Source organism: Euprymna scolopes, chromosome 15 (genome assembly GCF_053919585.1).
Source record: "Euprymna scolopes isolate OS-2025 chromosome 15, ASM5391958v1, whole genome shotgun sequence".
Classification (NCBI taxonomy): domain Eukaryota; kingdom Metazoa; phylum Mollusca; class Cephalopoda; order Sepiida; family Sepiolidae; genus Euprymna; species Euprymna scolopes.
In genome coordinates, this window is record NC_136496.1 from 117262994 (window position 1) to 117282701 (window position 19708).

General features: G+C 34.0%; 1 protein-coding gene across 6 annotated transcripts in view; it reads left to right on the forward strand.

Annotated features, from left to right (window-relative positions):
- LOC145294092 (uncharacterized) overlaps positions 1–19708 on the forward strand; it is a 118022-nt gene that overhangs the window by 43971 nt on the left and 54343 nt on the right. Inside the window, exon 2 of one of the 6 annotated variants that reach the window (XM_080141158.1) lies at positions 112–266. The exons of the other annotated variants lie outside the window; for them this stretch is intronic. The gene's annotated coding sequence lies outside the window, so the exon portion shown is untranslated. The remainder of the gene's footprint in view (positions 1–111; positions 267–19708) is intronic. 6 annotated transcript variants of the gene reach the window in all.

The window sequence follows — 19708 nt, forward strand, 5'->3', positions numbered from 1 at the left end:
CCTATGAGATATAACTATAAGCACATCTGCTTAGTTCTAGCAGAACGGAAACCATGTTGTGTCACTAAGGTTATTTTTGCTGAGATGGTTGATTACTTCTCTATTTAACAGATTCCAGCAACTTACTCATGACGCACAGGAGACTTATTGGCCTGTACTGAGAAGAGGATGAACGATCACTTGAATTCTTAAATACAAGGCAAACTGATGAGATTTTCCAGGGTGATGGGAAGCTATTCTCCTTAAGACAACGTTTAAACAGTTTTGTAAGTATGGGCGCTAGTTCTGGTTGAAGTTTGAGTACTATAATTGGAATACCGTCAGGGCCGGTTGCTTTACTGGAATGAAGGTTTTTGATTAGCTTGGCAACATCACTAGGATACTAGAGGGATTCTATAAAAATATGCACTTTTAAAAATTACTATATCTTGATAAATTAAGAAAAAAATGAATAAACAAAGGTTCTACGTAGGCTTCAATTGCTGTCCCATCTAAGAAATGTTGCATCCTTCTGTTTTACAAGTATTTTAATGGTAGGTGCCTTAACGAACTGAAAGGACTTGTACCCCCCCCCTGTGTAAATACTCCTGACGAACTCGACAAGCAGCAAAATCCCACCCCTATACAATAGAAATCCCCAGATGCCAGAAAGCCTTCTACTCTCCTAGTTTCTTCCCTAGGACTGTTAGATTTTAGAATTCCGTTCAGGTTCTTGCTTCCCTGACTGTACTGACATGCAGAAGTTCAAGTGTAATGTAAACAGACCTCTTGCTGTTCAAGTCCCCACATAGTATCCCTGTAAATTATGTCCCAGGTAGTAACCCCCTACATCAAAGTGGCACTGTGCCTTGTTTGGAGTGAAAATGCAATTTAAAAAAAAAACAATATTTCATCTTTAAAATTAATTTTTTATTCGACCTATCCTCCCCCCCCCCTGAATTTTATTGCATCTTAAGTTTTGAAGATTGGAATAGAGGCCGCATCATTTTTTTGGTTAAATTCAAGTTTCTTGTGCAATTGTTTACAAAAGAATTTCTTCAAAGTGGTCGGCTGCAAAGTGTCGATCTGTACCAACTAAAGAATTTTCAAAAGTTAATTTTTAAGGATATTCGGGGCTGTTTTGAATGAATATCACATTTAAAATTGTCGGCGACAAGTAGTTTTTATACTATTAAGACTTTTTATTCAATATGTTCTCGAATGGTTTTCAATGGTCGCCATTTTTGTTATAACTTAAGACACTCGTTTTGTATCGTCTGCAATAAAAAAAATTTATATCTTTTGTACCATTTAAAAGAAGCTTCAAATAAATTAACAATTTCTTAAAAATTGTTTCAGCATACGAAAATAATGAAAACACAAGACCAAAATCGTGCTTACATTATCGGTGATTTAGAACAGGGTTCGGCCGACTTACATGAGTGATACCCTAGCAGTGTCAGAAACCGACATTAAAAATGTGTGATAAAAAATTGAATAATTCGACCTCCTATCTTTCCAAGCTTCTAACTACTTGAAAAATGTAATTCAAACCCTAATTTTTTTTTTTTTTTTCAATTAAAGGAGCAAAGACCAAATTTTAAAGAAATAACAGGTTTAATAGCAAATTATGCAATATTTTTTTTTAAATCGGTTTTCTTTAAAAAAAGATTTGAAGAAAATCAACAAAATTTTACTTGCTTCGATTATAAAAATATATATATATAATCACTTGCCTATAAAAAATACTAAATTGAGGTGCTGAAATGGAGGTCATAAAATCCGCTTAAATGTGATAAATTGTGACAGCTGTTGGGTGGGGGACGTTGTCTGATCGTAAAATATACTTGAATATGATTTTTTAATATATCCAGAAAAAAAAGGTGATTTTGGGCGGGGCGATCATAAAATCTGCTGACATATATTTTTATAAAAAAAATGTGACTTGGGTGCAATCAGCTGCAATTGAAACTGAACGCAAAAATTTGTAAAATAAATTAAAAATAAAAACAAATAAATTAAAATGTTTGCATGAAAAAAAGTTCTAAATATAACTAAATGAAAAAAGGTTAAAAACTTTAAATGTAAAATAAAAACTACTTAAATGTAATATTCGTTGGTCCGCTAGAGCACTTTTACCTAATGTTATATAAACTTGGTTTCATTAAAACCTCATCGAAACATTTCACTCTGCAATTCGTCAGCTTATTTGTTAGTAATGTTTTTTGCTTTGTCATATGCAATAATGAATTAGTTTTAAACTGGTAAAAAAGATAATGAAAGGGTTTTTTTTTTTTTCTTAAAGAATCGTAATTGGATTGGAATTTTTGTTTCTTTAAAATAAGAATTTAACCCTCAGTTGATTTAAAACACTGATAAAGAAAATAGAAATAAGGAAATCGTTTTGTTTTGATATAATTAACTGCCGGTAAAAAAATTCCAGTAAATAGTACAAATTACAGAACAACCTTGTTTAAATGTAAAAAGAAAAAAAAAATCTCCATGGGCAAACCTCAAAACTAATGGTTACAAGTAGAGCGAGGACAACAGAATATCCATTTCATTGTCTTAACTCTGAAGTATATATGTCACAGTTAGACAGTTAATCAACCGAGAACCACATCACTCTACATAAAAACATAAGATATCGATGGATATATTCCTAAGAGTCAAAACAAGGAAAAGAATATGCTGTTGTCCTAGCCCTAGTTATGAGACAACCTTCTAATCAATTTGGCCACAGTGCTGATAAGGACATCAAGTCGAAAATTTTTATATTTAAACTTAATCAGTAATTGACGGATGCATGCACAGATGTTGAAATCCTTTAGAAAGATGATTTTAGGTGACCCCCTCCCTATTTTATTTTTTTTTTTTAAATAAAATGCAATTTATACATGAAATAATTTTTCTAAATTTTGGATATTATTTGTCTGAGAGATCGCTCTTTTTAATAATGCTGAGTTTGTGTATACGTGTGACAAAAATTTTTAGCGGACATACAAATACACACACACACACATATACATCTCTCCTTTATAAGAGACTAGTCTGGGTTCCCGAGTATGTGGAGGTGTGTTGAGCAAAAAAAAAAAAGTGCTAGTAAGCAGGCAGGCTTGAACCCGTACCGTGAAAGAGGAAAAAAAACATGGAAAAGTGACGTCTTTGCTGTTGTGTCCATCGCCAAACCGGAAGTGGCAAAGGTTTAAATTAAGGCTAGTCAATCGAATAGAGGGAATCACTTTTGAAAATATCGGCAAAAAAAGCATCCCTCGCTGTAGAAAAGTGTCCAGTTGAGAGTGAAGGAATTAATGTTTTTAGCCAATTTTTCGATATGTCGTCCAAAGGGGCGAGCATGAAAATGTTACCGATCTTGTGAAAATCCATCGCCTCTGTTGAAAGTTTTTAGGCAGACATACAAACATACATTTAAACAGACAGGTGAGATTTATATTATAGATTTAGAAGATAAAACGCATTGTTTATTTTACTTATTTTGAAGTTGTAAATAAAAAATGAACATAAAAATCTATTGTTTTAAAAAAAAAAATTTTTTTTTTTCAATATACATTATAATTAGTTAAATTACAATAAAAAACCAGAATTCAAAAAAATAATTAATATTAAAGATTTAAATAGAATAAAATTACAATATTTTGCAAAATGCAGTTTGCAGTTTAAAAAATAGATTTTTGAGTAAGGTTTTCCAATTTTTAAAAAATATTTTCATATAAAAGAATGACTATTGGCAATTATAAAATAGAAAATTTAACTAAGCTTGAAATTATTTTAATTGTTAAAATATGTTTATTTCTAGGGGGGGGGTCAACTTGATTTTAGCGCTTATTTTCAAAATAAATGTACGGAGCTCTCTAAGTAACATAAACAATAACAAATGAACAAAAATATATTTTTAAAGTAATCTATCTATATCTATCTATATCTATCTATATCTATCTATATCTATATCTATATATCTATAAAAACAGAGATGTGTGTGCCACAGACGATTTCTGATTGGTTAATCCAATAATCACATCTCCTAAAAAACTATGGTTCGTAGGCTCTTAAATTTACCATAAAATATTATGGCTTTATTTATTGTCCATCTTGGAAGGGTTTAATTTTTTCCCAACTTACGATTTACAAATTAAAAAAAATACGAAACTTACAATCTAACAATCGAACCTCCGACATCACGGCCGCCATTATGAAACTAAACCAAAAAAAAAAAAAAGCGCCTTCACTCGTGGTCTTTACATTTCGGGTTTGGGTACTTGTGCAGTTTTCCATTGACATTAAAAAATGGAAATATTTAAAAAAAATATATTGTACGTACTCGTCATGGGATAAAGTTTTCCTACAGAAAAAATCACGTAATTTCATCAAGTAGTTATTTTTTTATAGCGAAACAAGAAAAAAATCAACGCTACAAGCGAGTCATTATTAATTAAACAGAAAGTTCAAGTAGGGGGATTTCCCCATTTTTTTTTTTATAGCGAGGCCAAATTTCGCGAATTTGGCCTTTTTTTTAAAGCAGTTTGGCCTTCAAATTTCTGTTTGGCCTTTTTCTTCACCGATGAAATAAAAAAAGCAAATAAAAACAACGCATTAAAACTTTTAAAAATACGGCACACTTTTGTTGTTCTTGTTTGTTTTTTTTTTGGTAATTTTCCTTATTTTTTTATTTTTTCAAGATAATACTATTAAATGGACACTATTATGCCAAATTAGCCCCCCCCCCCCGAAAAAAAATGCACAAAAATTCGAGATTTAAGGTTTTGACGAGATAATTTAGCGAATTGTCCGGACTATTGCGAGAGAACCATCCATTAGTTTTTCCTGAAATTTTGCCACAAATTGTATTTCAATACATAGATGTGCATAGTAACAACATTTTTTAGCCGAAAATTTCCGTTGCGTCCCCAGATTTCATCGGTGAAGAAAAAGGCCAAACAAATTTTGAAGGCCAAACTGCTTTAAAAAAAGGCCAAATTCGCGAAATTTGGCCTCGCTATCAAACGATTTGACCTTTGAGAACTCTACCAAACTCCTCCTACAATTTTGGGTCTAAACACATGATATTTTAGATATAGATTCCTTGGACATGGATCTAACTTATTACCTTTACTTGATCCCTAAACAATAAATGTTAAGAAGTCATAATAGGGGTCAAAGTTTAAAAAATTGACCGTTTTTTTTTCTCAGCATTAACCTCAAAACACCTGGGCAACGCCGGGCACCGATTGCTAGTTTATATATAAAAATCTTTATTTGAATCTTTTTCAAATTGTAGTTTTATACAATATATTATAGTAAAAATATATTTTGAATTGGTTTTTACAAGTATTTCTTAAAAAAAAAAAAAACTAGAAAAATATTGTCCTTTTGAATTTTTTCCAATAGTAAAATGAACCTACTACCTTAACTGTTATACATCTACTAACCCAAGAACTTATTTCCATCTTTTTTTTTTGACTTGGCCATAGTGTACTCTTCTGCACACATCTTCCTATATTGTCTAAATTTAATCGTTGTCTGAGGTCATCAGAACTAAGCTTGTCTTTAAGATTTGCATTACACATTCATCATATAATTCTCATAGCATTTCTTTCCATGCAACACTTGTCCTCAACCCTCACTTCCATGCATTATCATATTGCATACACATCATAATCATGGTTGTGGCATTCACCCTGGATTGGTTGGACTGGTTCTTTCCAAATTCACCACGTTCTTAACATTGGCTGATTATACACGGCAAGCCAAGGATGCTTCCGTTATGAATGCAAGTCAGACCCAATAAAAGTGAGGGCTTGGAATCAGTTCAATATTATGTAATCTTGTTAAAAGTTCACATGTAAAAATAAGATCGATTTAATTTTTTTCTTGTCTGGTGACGTCCATGTGCATAAACTAATACAAGTAATCAGATTTTTAATCTTAGTTCTGTAACTGACCCAGAAAATATATTAAAAAAAGTATAAGCCAATCTTAAAAGCACCGTTTCATTCCTTGACAGGGTACAAAACCGTCTGTGAAATTTAGTGGCTGATGAACTTTTTGCTTCCTTACTCCCTTTTTCTCACCAAAGAGACTTTGCGAGTCTATTTCTGCTTTCTTTAATTTTTTTTTTTTTTACATAGGCATCCCCACTTATCAAGGCCAAGAGGCCACTCGAGGATAAGGGTGAAAGAGTGTACAGTAGAAATTGGACAATATAGTAATCGTTAGTAATGGAAATTAGGTAAATTTGCTAACTTATATGGAAGGCTCATCAAAAACTTGTTTACGTTAGACTTGAGGACAACCATATTGTAGTCAGCTGGAAAACAGGAAAATAGAAGATAATTCCATAGGCGTGCAGTTCTAAGAAGCTATGCTCGTGGAATATGTTTAGGTTTAGGCACATATAAAGAATGGGGGAATTAGTGATAGGGTTTTATGCTAGACGGGTGTTTCTTGTGAAAGTTTGGGGAAGGAGGGGACCATAGATTGGAGCTCAGTAGAGCACTTGCCATGAAAATAACGATAAAGCAGAGACAAACTCGCAACATCTCTTCTGTAAGAAAGAGGTTGCAGGGAAGAGAAAAGGACATCGCCCTAGAGTCTATTTTGAACTCTATCAAGGCAGGACAAGTCCTTTCTAGCAGCTCCTGCCCAAATGTGGCAACAGTACTCCATCCTAGGACGTACCTGGCTCTTATATAGATAGAGAATTGCGTCAGCGGTGAGATATCTACTGGATCGATAGAAGTATCCCACCATTTTTCCAGCGGCCTTGGCAACGGATTTAATGTATGTGTTCCATTTAAGATCAGGAGTAAAGGTCAAGCCCAGCAGCTTGTCCAAACATGAGGCCTCCCCAAGACGAGAGCCATTCATTTCAATTGATGCCAGATACTATCGATACTTTTATGGTAGGTGTTCGACTGAGCTCCAATCTATTGTCCCCTCCCATAAAACGTTCACAACAAATACTCACCTAGCTGAAACAACTGCCAACAACTTGTGTGCCCAAAACTAAATACAAATTCCATGAGCAGAGTTTCTTTCCTAGAACTATCCATCTGTGGCTTCCTGGCTGAATATAACAGTTGTCTTCACGTCTAATGTAAATAAATTTCTGTCAAGTCATCCATTTAGATAATCTAACCATACCTAAGTTCCATCGTGGCTGATCTTGTCTCACCATCTACCTAACACTTAACCCTTATCCTTGAGTGGCCCCTGTGCCTTGATAAGTACTAACTATTCAAGTAAAAAATAGAAATGGTGGAAGGATTTAAAAAAAGACATAGCCCCTAGAAATAGCATGACAAAATGTTATTCCTGAACTTTCAGCAAAACTTATTTAGATTCTTCGGACTACTGTTCTCAGCTTGGATGCTATTCTCACGTTTCGGCGAATGTAACCTCTAACCTCAAGTTACATCTTGCTGAACTCTGGAATCTTTATGGAATTTTGAATGGAAGCCTTTAATAATCCGTGGGGGTAGCTTGCTTGTGTTCCAGCCATGACCAGTTAAAAATTTTGGGTAATTCATGATTGTATTTTTAGTATCACTCTTATTGAGGATTGAACCTTCAACCTCCAGAAGACTGTCACTTAGAACTGATTATTTTCTGTTGCACCATGGGTGCTTATAAGTTTGCGATCTGAAGAATTGGCCAAAATTTTGTGAGAATAACATTCCTTTTAGTCCAAATAATATAAATTATCATTACTCATCTCATTCAAAAGAAATGATAAAGATCATATTTTGTAATATACGAAAAAATCGTTCAAATATGCAAGTTATATAAGTTTAGAAAAATGTTTGTAAAAAAAAAAAATATTTCAAAACGAAAGATATTGTCGTACCTTTTCAGGATATGGGTTCTTCACTTTTGGACAGAATTACATTTTAATCCAGAAAAGGCAAATTTTCATTTAAATGTTTTTTTTTTTTTTTTTTATTTATTTATTTATTTATTTTTTTTATTTATTCTTTTTATTTATTATTTTTTTTAAATAACAAAAATGAATGATTTCTGCCAAATTGTTAAAGTCTTACCTCCTTACTTTCATGGCTGAATTTTATTTAATTTCTTTCCTCTTCTAATTTTTTTTTTCTTGTTTTCTCTCTTGTGTTTTCTGCCTTGGCCTTGCCTTCATTTGTCTTTTTATGATAGTTCTCTCTGAAAATATTTTATGAAGGCAAAGACTTCAAATGTCTCAGGAAAGTATGGGATCGACATGACGTTTGTTTCATCAAAGAACGATTTCCTGCCCCCCCCCCTCCCTACTAGCACACAATGTCAGTTGTTTTTATTTGATTTTTGTGTGTGCTGCCCTTTTCACACATTTTGCTCGTTGCCCCTCAGATTTGAAAATTCGTCTGAATTTCAACTTTTTTGCTATTTACTACTCGTGTGTCTGCTTTTTTTTTTTTTTTTTTTTTTTTTTTTTTTTTTTGGAAATTTGAATTCGTTCAAACTATACAGTACAACATCCTCGCAGCTCTATTTTACTTATTGTTGACCTGTCAAACGAGAATCCTGATTTTGATTGGGGACATTGACTAAATATAATGGATTGAGAAAGCATTGTCTGCAAATAAACAGATACACAAAGCTTGGAACGTCACTTTAAGCTTGTTATATAGTTTAATAGTTGTAATCTGTCTCTGACTGTGACTCATTGTGCTCGTCTGTTGAAAATCCATGATTCCCAATTACTTTTAGAAGTTAGAAATATTTATGCAATCGAGTCCACAGAAGTTGAATATTTCTATTGGGTGTGTAGTTCTATTTTCTTTTTTTGGTTAACATTATTCCTGATGTAACATAAATACATTATGATAATGCATAAAAATACAAAAAGAAACCTTGTTAAAAAAAAATTCAAAGTAAGACTCTAGTTTTAAAATTTAGTTGTCTCAATTATAGTATAGTCACTGTTAGAATACCTTGCCTATTTTACTTGGTTTTAACACGCATTTAAGATAAATCAGATTTTAAATTTATATAATTATAAAATTCTGAACCGTTCGACTGTTCTTGTTTGCATCTTGTCTATCAAAAACATTGTTGTCATAGAAACCAGCTTGTATTTAATAAAATTCACACGCCTTTCCACAGTCCAACCATATTGAGTATAAATAAACTTCAGTCTTTGCTCCACTTGTCGGCATAGTTTCGATCATGAAACTTATGTTTTAGTTTCAATTCTAGCTGGTGGCACTCAAATTTAAAAAGATTTTTTGAAATCAGGACTTTGTATTGGGTACAATATAATATGAAATAATCGATAGAGAATTAACTCTATAATAATAAATACAAAATCTGTAACTTAAAATATATTTTACTGCTGGGCAACACCAGGCACCTCTGCTAGTTGTATTTTTAAAAATCTAATTTTCTTACGTTTTAATTACTGGATGCCATTTTTTTTTTCTTAATCAAAATAAGTAATCAAATTTTGTCTATTGCATTCACTTTTTTCAATACTTTCATCATCCAACTGACAATCCATCTATCATCAATCCTTATTCTCGAGTGGCTTGGGTCCTTTAAATGGTGATTCATAAGTATTAACCCTTTACCACCAAATTGTGCTTTCAAGTCACCTTTCAAAAAAAACTATTTCTTTCTCTTCTGGCTTATCAGCCCAACTGGTCTTTAAAGTACAAGTCTATGCATGGCCCAACAAGTGAATGAGGAGTTTGTTTATATCCGTGCATCAGTTGCACGCTAACTTCCGTCATGTGTTTTTTTACATGGGGGGGGGTCACCACTTATCAAGGCACGGAAGCCACTCGGGGGTAAGGGTTATTGTGTGTACAGTAATCAATGGGATAGTATCGTAGTAATCATTAGTATTGGAGATTTGATAAAGTGTCTTAATGTGGCAATTCATTAGGGATTTGTTTATGTTGGACTTGAAGACATCCAAGTTGTAGTCAGGTGGGAAACAGGCAAACGGAAGAGTTCCACAGGTGGGCACTTCTAAGAAAGAAGCTTTGTTCATGGAATCTACGTTTTGATTTAGACACGGATAAAGAATGGGGAAAATTATTGACAGTGGTTTCAGCTAGATGGGTGTTTTTCGTGAAAGATTGGTGAGGGGGGACAGAAATTGGAGCTCGGACGAGCACTTGCCATTGAAATAACGATAAAATGACAGGCTCGCAACGTCTCTTCTGTGGGAGAGGTTGCAGGGAAGAGAAAAGGGCATCTCTCACTAAGCCACAGTCTATTTTGTACTTCGTCAAGGCAGGATAGGCTGTTTTTAGCAGCTCCTGCCCAGATGTGGCAGCAGTACTCCATCCTTGGACGTACTTGGCTTTTATACAGATAGCGAATTGCATCAGTAGTGAGATATCTTCTAGAGCGGTAGAAGGATCCCACCATTTTCCCAGCGACTTGGGCAACAGACTTGATGTACGTGTTCCATTTCTGATCAGGGGTTAAGGTCAAACCCAGAAGCTTGTCAAAACATGAGGCCTCCCCAAGACGAGAACCATCCATTTCAATTGATGCCAGATGGGGATCAGAGCGTTGATGTAAAGATAGAAGCTTGGTCTTAGATGCCTCTCCTTAGTGACTTAGTTCATAATTCATTGTAGTCTGCATTGCACTGAAGAGAACCTACTATTGATTTTATCAAATTATTTTTCTGTTGGGCTTTTCTGTGTAGTAATAAAACTTCTCCAATGCACTTGTGATGTTAGGTTGTATAAAAGTGTTAACTTTGAAAATTAGACTGTTCGTTCTTTATTAGGATTTCTTCAATTACAGATTTTGATACTTATTGGAATACCTCTGAGACAAAACCTATCTAAAAAAAACACTTTCGGGCACATAAGGTACATGTGTGTAAAATTAAAAAATCGGTCCAGGTATTTTGGAGTCCATAGGGAACGAACTCGCATACACAAAGCACTTTTTATATACAAGTAGATAGGTGAGTAAAAGAAAAAAAAGAAGAAACTGGGTATTTGTTCAAAGCAGCCTTTTCTCTTGTGCATCTTTTTTCCAAACTTTGGAACTTGCATAGAATTTTACACTAAACCTTTTATTTAATCATAGGTAGATTGTTCTCTTTTCATCAGCCATGACTGTAGTGTAACATAGTGCATATGAGCTTGTGGGAAAATATCAGAACACAAAGGATGGCTGGTTTAAGAGATTAGCAGCAGTAGCGGGGAAAAAGCACATATGCAAATTAGGAAGTGTGCGTGAGAAGAAAAACGAAAAAAAGAAATGCACCACGTGGTTGGGAGAAACCGTCGACATCAAAGAAAATGGACTTGTAAAGTCGAAGGTGATAAATTGTTTGGCTATGGCCAGCAAAGAGGAGTGTACACTGGGCAAGATGAATGATGGCGAGAGACTTAAGTGGTGTCAAGACTTGAAAGTGCCAATAATAAAAACCTTTTTGTTAAATAATATTCTATTAAAAAATTTTTTCTTCCGAATCACTGTATTTGGCATTAAATAACCTGAAAAGGGTTGATATGCTGTAAAACAAAACCAACTAACCAACCTTCTTGTGCATCTTGTCGAACTTGGGAATGTTTCTGTCAAACTGGGGGGGGGGGTTCTGTCCAATTTCGACAGAAACTTTCCTGAGTTCGACAAGATACATCTGAAGGTTGGCGGTTACATCGACTGAAACGTGAAAAATCACACTCGAGGTGAGAACGGTAGTTCGATTAATCCAAATAATACAAATGCATGCGTCTGTTGGACACATTTTAGAAATTGACTCGCAGGCTAATGTATATCCTGTATATCTTTACCCTTATTGCCCCCCCCCCCCCGACAAAAGGAGGGTGGACCTGTAAATTCACCCATCTCCATTCATACTTTTCTCAATAACTACGCCTTGGAATTTTTTGAAATTTTGCACAAACATTAAACATGATGTAAGTAAAAATGGATTTTTTTCCAGGAAAATCCGGTTGCTCCTCTAGTGGTACCTTTCAGGCGAAAATGGCGAAAATTGACACTTTTATGCTCATTAAAAAAAAAATTATGCCTTGGATTTTTATAAAACTTCCTGGAAAGTTGTAACTAACTGATTTCTATATAATTTTGTTTGTCTATACTTTGCGATAACTGTTGGGTGTGCCACAGGGGTTCTCTTAGGGCTAATAAAAAAAAACTCCATTTTTGGGACTATTTTACCATATTTGTCCAAAATTTTATGTGTTTGTCAATTTAGCAGTTTTGCATGGTGCTGAACTCAAATTTAAATATGTTAAGGCCTTGGGGACTTTTGGGGCTAAATGGTGGGGGAGCAAATGATGAACTTAGTCATTTCTTTTTTTGCATGGTGCAGAACTCAAATTTACATATGTTAAGGCCTAAAACTGCACTGTTCATTTTCACCAGGATTTGACTATATTGGACTTGAGGACATCCAAATTGTAGTCAGGTGGGAAACAGGTTAACGGAAGAGAGTTCTACAGGCGTGCACTTCTAAGAAAGCTTTGTTCATGTGATCTACGTTTTGATTTAGGCACAGATAAAGAGTGAGGAGAATTACTGACAGTGGTTTCAGCTAGACGGGTGTTTTTCGTGAAAGATTGACAAGGGGGGGGCAGAGATTGGAGCTCAGACGAGCACTTGCCATTGAAATAATGATAAAACAAACTTTTGGCGCTAAATGGGGAGAGGAGGGGGCAATGCTGAACTTAGTCATTTTTTTATGCATTGTTCATTGTGCATGCACGAGGGACCATGCATGCTTCACTTGTTCTTTTAAGTCCATCCTTATCACTTCCATGTTTTTGTTAACCTCCACCTTTGAAGTGACTCATCTACCTCAGCCGTACGACCTCTACTGACCCAGGAACTTTCGTCCATTCTTTCAATGGGATCATGTCATCGAAGCCTTTTGTCTGCACACATTTCCCTATACTGTTCAGACTTAATCTTCCTCCGAAGTCACCAGATCTGAGTCTCTCTTTAAGACTCGCATTACACATTATATCGTTTTCATATTGTTTCTCTCCATGCAACGCCTCAATCCTCACTGGCCGTGTTTCACTTTGATGCATCATCACGTTGCATACACATGCTTTCCCTTATTTGACAGTCGTAACACTCTGCTGTTTAGTAATGACAAAGAGCAAAAAAGAATGACTAAGCACAAATGCAATAATTAGTAATACTTGATCCATCGTTTTCACGAAGAGCCATTTTATGGTGCCATAGATCGCGTTCACCATATTTTATCCCAATCCATTTTCATTTTCCAAACACTAGGAGGAACGCAGCTGGCACAAGTGATGCAAACTTCCTGTTCAAAATCTGTTTTGTGTGATGAACAGTGGCTATCAACAATTCCTCACTATCCAACCACTATCATGCCGTTTGCACGGCAATAGATAAAGCTAAACTGCCTATCTAGTGGTTCACCTTAGTCTCTACAAATCACTTTTCTCACTAATATTCTCTAAACCAACAGTTTTGCATGTGTCTACTTATACTGTCCAGACTAGTGTTGAGATGACTAATCAGAATCCAAAATATCTGAACTTTTAGGAGTATCTGAATCAAGAAAAATGTGTGCTGATTTTCTGATACCAAAAACGATTTATTGTATCACTTTTATTCATTTTTATTTAATTTTGCATTGCTCATAATAATGATTGAATGGTAAATATTTATTGATTTTAAACTACAATAAAACTAAAATCCATTATTCCTAAAGTTTTTTCTGTTTGCAAAAATATATGCTCATATTACTTTTTTTAAATTTTTTTATTTATTTATTTTTTTGACTCCCCTTCAAAAAAGAAAACAACTCAATTGGAATCGGGAATGGGGGGGGGGGGATATTGGAATCCTCCCATCACTAGTCCAGACCATGCAAATAGGATTTTGATATCCATATTAGCAGGCCGCCCGGTGTTATATTTTAATTCATGCCAATTTCTTATTATAGAGCCAATTTTCTATTATCCAACATATTGTAATGATTTCAAAAGTTATAAAGAATGACTTTGGTACCATCTGCTAGAATTGAAACCAGAACATTTAGCACTCCATCTACACCTGCAATTTTTTGCAATTCAAAGCTTCTCTTGATATTGCCATTTTGTTTGGAAAAATATTTCTATTTGAGAACTAAAATGGCTTATAACTCGAAAGGTTATGAGCCCAGTGGATGACTTCAATGGATGGGAATCAAAATTTGAAGTGTGGCGGATGAAATTTTGAGGTTATTTATGAATTAAAAAAAAAAACTGACAAAACCTGAAAATTGAAACAATCCAGAATTTATCGAAAAGAACCACAACTGTTTTTGCTTGATTGCTAAAATACCTAAATGACAAAGTTTATCTCTTATAATGTGAGAAGCCTTGGATGATGATTGCAAAACATTGAATATATTAGGAGAGCATTATTTATCGAAGGAAAAATACAAAATTCTCTTTATATACAGAATTGATGTCTCTAAAATGTATGGAAACAGATGATTACACAGATTTTTCACACTGGCTACCAACTAAAAAATCTATTCATCTTCAAGTTTTTACAATTCAAAGCTTGATGCTGCCATTTTGTATGGAACAGCATTTCTCTTCTAGCACTAAAATGGTTTATAACTCAAGGCTTTCATTTGAAAATAGAAATATTTCAGATTTCCATTGAATTTCATTCATAGTCACTAAACATTACTTAAGCAATTTTGTAAGCATCAAATGAAATGTCATGACAAATGGCACACCAGTCCACACGAAACCGAGACGGATGAACTCATAAAAAAAAAAACTTGGTAGAAGCTGAATTTCATGCCAGGAAATACAAAATGTGGAAATTGAAAATGAAGTTAGAAACTGTTCTGGCCAGGAATTTATTTTATGGAATGGTTATTCTAGTTTTGTATTTAAAAAAAAAAATTTTAAGACTAATTCCATATCAAACGGACAAAGGTCAGGCCATGCAGTGAGACATTTTGATTGAAACTGAATATGGTGAGAATCTTTTTAAAACATTGATTTTAATTATTGCTCTTTCAAAACTGTCAAGTGTGTGTGGAAAAAAAAACAAACAAAAAAACAAACAAACTAATAAATGGGCTATCTTGTGGATTTAGTGTGCTATGTCAAAGGTTAACTAAAATTTGTTTATAGTTGACATCAATTTTTGAATGATTGATTTCTGAACAAAACTAAGCCACATTTGAAATCAGCAGGTTCCTGTAAATGTTCTCGCTGGATTTTAAAACCATTTAACAAAAAAAATGTAGCAAACTTTTATCGAAGTGAATAATGAAGTAAAAATATAGAATTTCATAACCCGATTTAAATCTGTAAAGATGAGAATCTTGTGAACAGATCATTGTATTGAAGCAGTAAAGGTATTTTATAATTTCTTAGAACTGCACGCCTGTGGAACTCTGTTCCGTCTGCCTGCTTCCCACCGGACTACAACTTGGATGTCTTCAAGTCCAATGTTAACAAATTCCTAATGAACCGCCCCCTTAAGTAAACACTTCATCAAATCTCCACACTAACGTAATGTACTCGCAATAACCCTTATCCCTGAGTGGCTTCCGGGCCTTGATAAGTGGTGATCACTGTGTAAAAAAAAAAATTTTTATTGGAATTTTATCTGGGGAAAAATACTAAACACATTGGCACCCATGTTAATTTGAAATTATTCATGATAATGACTATATAGTGTTCAATCAAAAGGGCCTATTTGCATTAATTTGAACTTTATTATTCTCAAGTAGGTTACTCTCAGCATGTGCCGTCGCTTAAAAAAAAAAAAGACCCTTATTTTATCGTAAATAGAAATAAAATGCTAAGTGATGAGATATTTTCAATTTCTTTGCTTCCCTTCTGTTGGCCAAGCACTTATCTGCAGCAAGTCTGTCACTTGTATGCACGACAAATATGCAACACTGATGCATGTTTAAAACTATATCTATAAATGTGAAAGTGTCTGTGTGTCTACATTTCTCTACGCAATAACTCTGTCAATTTTTAGTCTACAGACTCGAAATTTGATATACCGGGTACTGAGATTTCGGAAAATCGATGTGATCAGTTTTCGGCCAGAAATTTGGCGATTAAGGAGTCGAAGTTCAACAATTTAACCTTTGAGAACTCTACCAAACTCCTCCGATAATTTTGGTCTACACACTTGAAATTTTAGATATAGGTTCCTTGGACATGGATCTAACTTAATAACTGATAAATTTTAAGGGGTCATAATAGGGGTCAAAGTTAAAAAAAAAAAAAAAAAAATTGACCGCATTTTTATTTATTGATTTTTTTTTTTTTTTTTTGCTCAACATACACCTCCAAATACCTGGGCAACGCCTGGCACCCATGCTAGTGTGTGTGTATGTATATATATATATATATATATATATATATATATAGCTTTTTGTATTTTTATGTCTAGTGTACATACTTACTGGATTTGGTTTGACTTTCTTTTTTTTTTTTTTTTTTTTTTTTTTTTAAATCAGTGTTTGTAGACAAGTGGCTGCAAGTTTTTTTGTGTGTCTATTTTGATATTTGAAAACATTTTTGGGCTAGGAACAGATAAATATGGTCTAACACCTCACTTTGTATCATTGCAACAAATGATTTTTTTTCGCTGAAAAGTTTTTTTTTTTTTTTTCTTTAATTCTATAGTGTCGTTTTTATTCTAATTTTGTAGGGAATTAGATTTGCTTTGCTTGAGAGTAATGTTTTCAAAATCAAGAGGTTCATCCATCATTTGGACAGTGGCAAGTTGTGATGGTGCATCAGAATGTTGTCATTTCCTGAAATGTGATGGATGTCTATAGAAAAAAAATGGGACGACGACTGAAGACGCAATTGTAACTGTATTTGGATTCTTTGGACTACTGTTCTCATCTTGAGTGTCATTTTCATGTTTCGATCGATGTAACCTTTGACTTCTTCGGGTGTATCTTGTCGAACTTGGAAATGTTTCTGTCTAACTTGGGAATTTGGACGACGTCACTAAAGCCAACAATGTGGTTGCGATATGTCTGGCCCCACCAGGAAGATATTCAAACATTACTAGATCATGTAAACTATCTGTCTACTTATACAGTTCCAGATGAAAAGAACATAACAGATTATCATTCCTAAATTATTTGGATTCTTTGGACTACTGTTCTCATTTTGAGTGTCATTTTCACAATGTTTCGGTCTATATAACCTCTGACTTTCCTCAAGTGTATTTTGTCAAACTCGGGGGGGGGGGAACCTTTTGGGTCTAACATGGGAATCTGTACAGAATTTTGAACAGAACTGAACCCTTTATTTAATTCACGGTGGTAGCATGCTCTAATTCCGCCAGCCATGAGTGGATAGATGTCCTTAAATAATCTGCTATTGTATTGGAGATTACATCGGCAGAAATGTTATGAAAATGACACTCAAGATGAGAACAGTAGTCCAAATAGGTATAACCAATCCTCATCTCAAAAATGTAGTTAGAACATTTCTGAATTTATGGTTACTGCACCAGCCTCCAGTCGTTTTTGTATTTTTGAGAAACCATGTGTAACGGTGATGATCATAGATTATTATGATGCCCAAATCTGGCATCTACTATGAAGCTCCACTTAAATTTTCCTTTTGGTTCCTCAACAAAGGAATTGGACCTAGTAATTCACTTCCATTTGTTCATACTTTTCTCAATTACGCCTTGGAATTATTTTTGAAAAATTGCACAAACATTAGTTATGGTGAAAATAAATTTTTCACTTATGGAAAGGGACTTTGCATGCTTGGCTTGTTTATACGAAGGTCTAGTGTTTCAATACTGCTACTGTAACATATAATCTCTTGTGGGTGGAATGACACTAATTGAAATGCTAGCGTTGATAAGGAATCGTTTTTTAATTTCTATCTAACAGAAAAAGACATCCATTTGATTTGTTGCTAGCGAAAGTATACACTTGCACTCTCCAGTTTATTTATTTAAATGAGCTGCATGATAAACAACTTGCCTGTGATATCAATATCTTTTTTTTTTTTTTTTCTTAGAACTTGATCTGCCTCTATCCAAGAATTGTCTCTGATTTCTGCTTCTTGATGACGATCTGTGTCTTTCATTGGAGAATAGTTAAATCTTTCAGGAGATAAGACTCTATACTCAAATAGATGGTTTGGTCACATCCAATGCATGGCAGCTGACAAATTGCCAAAAAGAACCATTAACTTTGACATCCTTGAAGCCTGTTGACCTAGGAAGAGGTTGAGTGAGAACTAAGGTTATGATAACAGCATCTTTTCATTGTTTTGACTCTCTAGTGTGTATCCGTTGATACCTCATGTTTTTGTATAGTGATGTTCTCGGTTGATTATCTGTGTCGTATATACACTTAAGAGTAAAACAATGAAAAGAATATGCTCTTGTCAGCTTGTCATAGCTCCATACTTACTGGATTTGGTTTGACTTTTTTTTAATCAGTGTTTGTAGACAAGTGGGACCTGAAACATTAAAGGTTAATAGAAGTATTAGCAATGGATCGAATCAAGTGGAGAGAACCCATTCAATCAAGTTGACGCCACAAACATTCAATCCTTGAACTTGAATAACGAACAATAAACATTCAGCAGTAGTAGTGTAAGATTAGGCTTACAACAGCTGTTTTTAGATCTGTAATTTCAGCATTTTTTTTTCTTCAACTGTGCTGATATCTTGTGTGATAAGTTTCCGCGATTTTTATCTGCTACTTTGGCTTGCTCTTGAATAATTTTTCATTTGAGGCGATGAAGAGTTGTTCCATATTTACTGTTATAAAATGTGCTTGTTTCCGAAAATGCTTTTTCATGAGAAGCATTTTGGAACAACAAAGTAGTTAAGGTTTTCTGTCTTCTATTTCTATGTTGTTGAAATGTTATTTTAGGTAAAGCTTCCGAGTTTCACATCCTTAGAATTATTTAAGGATTTCATAGGGTTTATCGTTTGTTGGCATTTTCGAATAAGTCTTCCACATCCTCTGCAATTTCCACAGGTAACGATTTTACAACATAAGCAAACATGCATTTCTGAAGTAATTTTTCACCTAACAAAAATGGACTAAAGCTGAAGAAACCAAAGTTTTGGTGTTTTGAATTGAAGACCAGAATTTTTATCGGAAGTTTATCAATCCCCTAGTCGTAAAGATGTCGTCTGGATGATTATATATATATATATATATATATATATATTTTCTTTTTTTTTTTTTTTCTTTTTAGATGTTGGTCTTTTTTTCACGTTGGGATCACCATTGTAGATGAAAAACATTATCAAGGCATTCAATACAAATTAAAATTCCAAATTTATTTATAAAACTGTTTGATAGAATGGTATTGTCTGCAAAGAGACAAGAAAAAACTCCTACTGGTGGCATCTAAAAAAGGGAAGAAAAAGTTCAGTAGTAGCATGCCATGATGGTTTTGGAGTTTGCTCTTGTTTCAATTCTTGTTCTTGTTTTTCATGCACAGCTGCTTTTTTTAGTGGTAGGGAATTTCACACATTCTCAGCAGACAGACATATAAAATAATAAAGGGGAAACTAAAATTTATATAGAATTGATATGTAGTTTGCTTGAAGCATTGTGTGGAATATGTATGTAGTAGAGAATTGAAGGCTATCACAATGTGAGGAATGAGATGTTGTTGAAAGAAGACGAAGACAAGTGGCGATTTACAAATCAATAAGTACATACATGTCTATATATACATATATTTATTCAGTTGTATTAAATACA